This window comes from Oratosquilla oratoria, chromosome 19 (genome assembly GCF_046742065.1).
Source record: "Oratosquilla oratoria isolate Oo_2021 chromosome 19, ASM4674206v1, whole genome shotgun sequence".
Classification (NCBI taxonomy): domain Eukaryota; kingdom Metazoa; phylum Arthropoda; class Malacostraca; order Stomatopoda; family Squillidae; genus Oratosquilla; species Oratosquilla oratoria.
The window spans coordinates 24783360-24788359 of NC_134795.1; the positions used below are offsets into that span (position 1 = coordinate 24783360).

The following is a 5000-nucleotide window of genomic DNA, read 5'->3' on the forward strand; positions in this document are numbered from 1 at the left end:
AAGAAAAGAGGTGTGGATGCAGAGGTGGAGAAAGTGGATTTGAGGGGGCGACCGAGGATGAGGTGGATGGATGGGATGAAAGGAATGTTGAACAAGAGGGAATATCTGTTGAGTAAGGAAAGGAGAAGACAGGAGATAGGGATGAATGGAGAGTAACTGTGTATAGATGATATTGTTATGCAAAGAAGGGAGGGGCAGGGAATAAGGGGGTAAGAGGTTATTATGTGTGAATGATATTTTGACGCAGCCCGAAGGGATTTCTCCCCGTCTTCTCTTTTTTCTACATAAGGGTACAGAGGGGGGGGGGTCACCAATTAAGTAAAGCCGCCTTGCTGTGGATGTGCTGTGTCTTACTTCATTGCTTCTAACCCAGGGATGTGGGCGGGATTCAGGGATAATTCGTCATCCATTAGGAGCTAAGATGAGACAGGGGGAAAGGGTGGTGGATGGGAGTGGAATGGGTGGGAGTAGGTACATGACTTTGACTTGGCTACCCCCCTAATAATGGGGAAAAACTCTTGGTATATAGATACAAAGGTGTAACAAACATTTTGGATTCCAATGTTTCTAGATTGTTGTGGTAATGAGTGAGGCACTGAATAGTAGATAGACAGTGAGCAGACTTTACTCTCCGACTGCGCGTCAGTTTTGATCAACAACACCAAACCAAGCAATCCTTAGGGTGAGCAACACCCAAACACGTCAGTAGACAGGCCGAGAGATCAGACCAGATTCCTAATGTGTACGTTTGATAATAAGGCAAATCTCGCCTGAACCAGAAGGCATTAGCCAGGGCTATGATGGGTCGGACAAAGAGAGACAGACTCCTAGGGTGGTGACGATGTGAAGGGGGATGTTGTTCCTGCATATCGGTGGAACATGATGGGTCGGACAAAGACCACTTGGTTGATGTGAGAGATGTTCTTCCCGTCCTTGGACGGTGTTTAGCATAAGGCCTCATTAAGGCAGCTGAGGCCCAACGGACATACTAATGAGAAGATCAGCCTTGTCAAGGAGGGAGGGGGTGGAAGAGGCTAGGAAGCTGCAATGACAGCCAGATCTTAGCAATGATGGTGACGAATGCGATTATGATGGATGTCAAGGTGTTGGTGATGTCAGTGTGGCTGCTGATGGTGTTGGTGATGGTGATAGTGATGATGATGGTGACAGTGGTGATGGTGGTTACGATTGTGATGATGGTTGTTATGATGGTGATGGTAGTGATGTTGGTGGTGATGGAGGTGATGGTGATAGCGGTGATGGTGATGGTGGTGATACTGATAGTGGTGATGACTGTGATAATAGTGATAGTGATAATGGTAGTGACAGTAATGAAGATGATGATGTTAGTGACAATGACGATAACAGTGATAGTGATGATGATAGTGATACTGATAATGAAAATGACAATAGTGACAGTGGTGATGATGATAATGATAGTGATAGTGATATTGATAGTGATGATGACAATAATGATTAAAGCTACAGTTGCATCGACAATATGCAACACCGTGGAAGTGAGAAAATTTATTTTAGTGCACAAATAGGATGAAAGAAAAAATAAAGGAAATTGATCGTCAATAAAAGAAAACTCTCAAACATTGATATTAAGCATATTTTTCACTATAAACATTTCCTCTGGTATAAAGTATGGCAGAATAAATTCTACATTCGAGTCGAAAGGGTTATGGAGTTTATTCATATTTTGATGTGGCCGGCCTAACGCAGCAGAATTCCTCTGAAGGTCTTGCTGAACGTGGGAGTTATTGTCCGTGCGTCGTGCACCGTGCGTGCGCGCGCGCGTGTGTGTGTGTGCATGTTTGTTTTTGCGTGTGTGTGTCTGTGTTTGTCTTTGTGTGTTTATGTGTGTGTGGATGTGTTTGTGTGTGTGTAGACGTGTTTGTGTGTGTTGATGTGTTTGTGTGTGTGTGTGTGTGTGTGTGTGTGTGTGTGTGTGTGTGTGTGTGTGTGTGTGTGTGTGTGTGTGTGTGTGTGTGTGTGTGTGTGTGTGTGTGTGTGTGTGTGTGTGTGTGTGTGTGTGTGTGTGTGTGTGTGTGTGTGTGTGTGCGTGTGTGTGCGTGTGTGTGCGTGTGTGCGTGTGTGCGTGTGTGTGTGTATGTATGTGTGCGTTGGGAGGTGCAGAAGTAGGTTTGTATAAACCTACATGTTCGTGTGTATCGTTTCGAGTGTTTGTGCATGATCATTCGTGCATAAAATATACAAGTGAATGTATGCCTGTCTACATATTTTCATTTTTATACGACAAGCCGGTGCCATATAAAAAAAGTCTCAAACTATGGTATCATAACCATGTGTTCAAAATTCTCTCAAAAGAGGGTCTAGAAAAGTGTCCCAGGACCGTTATCGAAGGCTACGGGGCTGCGAATTTCAGCCAGTAAAACTTGAGGCAAAAATTAGCATAATTTATCTTTACACAAAACAAATACTTTTTATGGGAAAAATGATAAAAGAAAACAGAGATAATACAAGATACCTAAAGTACACATGGCGTAGTAGAAGTACTTCTGAAGTAGAAATAAGAAATAGAAGAGGAATTAGCAAGAGCATAAGCAAAGAAAAAAAGCATATTATAAATGTACATATTATATTACGTATAAGTAATTTCTGACAGTCGGCCCGGAACCGGAGACCTCGGTTCAAATCACGGGGCGACTGTCGGAAATTATTTGTATGATAATTTCTGTTACTAGCGATTCACTTCAGACATGCACAGTAATCACAATTATAATTATAGCACTGGGCTGCATAAAAAGTGTAACATATAATGACAATATGATTTTCCAGATCAATTTTGCGTGCTGAACACTATGGTGGTGTTTATTTTGCTTATGGGGTTCTAGTTTTTACGTTACTCAGAATGTCCTATAGCGCTACGTGCATAGGCAACTATGTATGAATTATTACTGTGTAATGTCCGCGTGTGATCATTGACTGCGTTTTATGTTTACTTCTTTTGTTGCAGATTAACTAAAGAATACCACAGACTTGCAAGAACCGTCCTGACTCGTTCTGCTATATATGCGGAGAGTATACACCCTCAAAACAGAAATGCACTCTCACATCATCAGTAAAACGTCTGTACCGTGCCTACTTTGCCATTGAACTAGGAAATCAGGACAAGCCATGGACTTCTCACATTGCCTGTGTGAGCTATTTCTGGGTTCAGCCATTGAAGTAAAGGGAAACGTAAGTCAATGCCATTTGGTATACCAATGGTTTGGCGGGAACCAAAAAATCACCATGATGACTGTTACTTCTGTATGGTGAAACCGCTAGGAGGGAATACTAAAAGCATGAAACACATTAAATATCCAAACGTTCCATCAGCTATGCGACCTGTACCACACAGTGATGACGTCCCAGTACCAATTTGTCCTGAGAATGTACACCTAAGCGGTTCAAATAACTCTTCAAGTAGTGACCGTGAAGATGCAAATGTGTATGAAGAGATTCACCCTACCGGGATCCCTGGAGAAAGCCCTCAGCTGTTTGAACAAAGTGAGCTAGAGGACTTTGTTTGAGATCTTGGGCTGCCAAAACAATCTGCACAATTGCTAAGCTCAAGGTTAACATAGAAAAATATTTTGGGAAGCAGCACACGCTTTGCATGGTATAGGCATCGAGAGCAGGAATTTGTGCAGTACTTTACTAAGACAGATGACATGGTATATTACCATGATGTTTCAGGTCTTGTGGGATACATGGGCAAGTAATACCATTCTGAACAATGAAGGCTGTTTATCGACTCCTCCATTAGGAGTCTGAAAGCCGTGCTACTTTTTAATGGCAAAAGAGTAGCATCATTGCCCATTGCGCATTCCGTCACCCTAAAAAAAACCTACGCTACCATGTCACTTGTTCTTAACAGCATACAATATCAGGATCACGACTGGCTTCCTTGTGGTGACCTGAAGGCCCTAAGTATTTTGTTAGGGCATCAGGGTAGTTACACAAAACATCCATGATTTTTATGCTTATGGAACAGCCGTGCAGATTGCGTACACTACCAACAAGTACAATGGCCACAACGGACGGAATTTGTAACTGGCAGCCATAACGTCAAAGCTATACCACTTGTACCAGCGGACAGAGTGCTTCTACCTCCATTTCACATAAAGCTGGGGTTGATGAGGAGCTTTGTAAAAGCACTTCCAAAAGATAGAGAAGGATTTAAGTACCTGTTCCACAAATTCCCTTCTGTAAGTGATGCTAAAATGAAAGCCGGCATATTTGTTGGACCATAGATTCGGGAGCTTCTTTCAGATACCGGCTTTACTGAAGCATTAACACCTCATAAAAGAAGTGCTTAGAATAGTTTTAAGTCAGTTGTAACAGGCTTCTTGGGGAACACAAAAGCTGATGACTACAAGGAAAGCCTTGGGAACATGCTTCAAGCATACGAGACGGCTGGCGTACGGATGAGCATAAAAATGCATTTCCTCCATAGCCATCCTAACTACTTTCCTGCCAACTTGGGTGACTTCAATGAGGAACAGGGGGAGATGATCCATCAAGATATATCCAAAATGGAGCACAGTTATCAAGGCAATTGGAGCTTGACGATGATGGCTGACTTCTGCTGGTCGCTTCAAAGAAGCCGGGCAACATCTGCTGATACACCGGCACACAAGAGAAAGTCTCGAAAGCGTGTTTTTCAGGGAGAATATATGGCCTCAATATTTAAGTATTTTAATACTACTGTATTGTAATTTTCGTGAGCAGATATGTACATGCCTGTATGTGTATAACGTATATTTATCATGATTTTGTTTCTTCTCAATAAAATGAAATGGCCTTTCAACCTCTGCCTTTACTTACCTATATAAACCTACAAGAATTTTATAGACCTGGCTCAGACGCATTTCTACACAATAAACCGGAATCATTTAGTTTTGGTTATTACAAAATAAAAAATAAGAACCTCCCTAAAAAAAAATGAATACGATTTCTGGATTCAGCATGCAAAAATTGTATGGGAA

General features: G+C 42.0%; 1 protein-coding gene across 1 annotated transcript in view; it reads left to right on the forward strand.

Moving 5' to 3' along the window:
- The window catches only part of LOC143035805 (uncharacterized), a 119467-nt gene that overhangs the window by 34775 nt on the left and 79692 nt on the right, over positions 1–5000 (forward strand). The gene's annotated exons all lie outside the window — the stretch shown is intronic.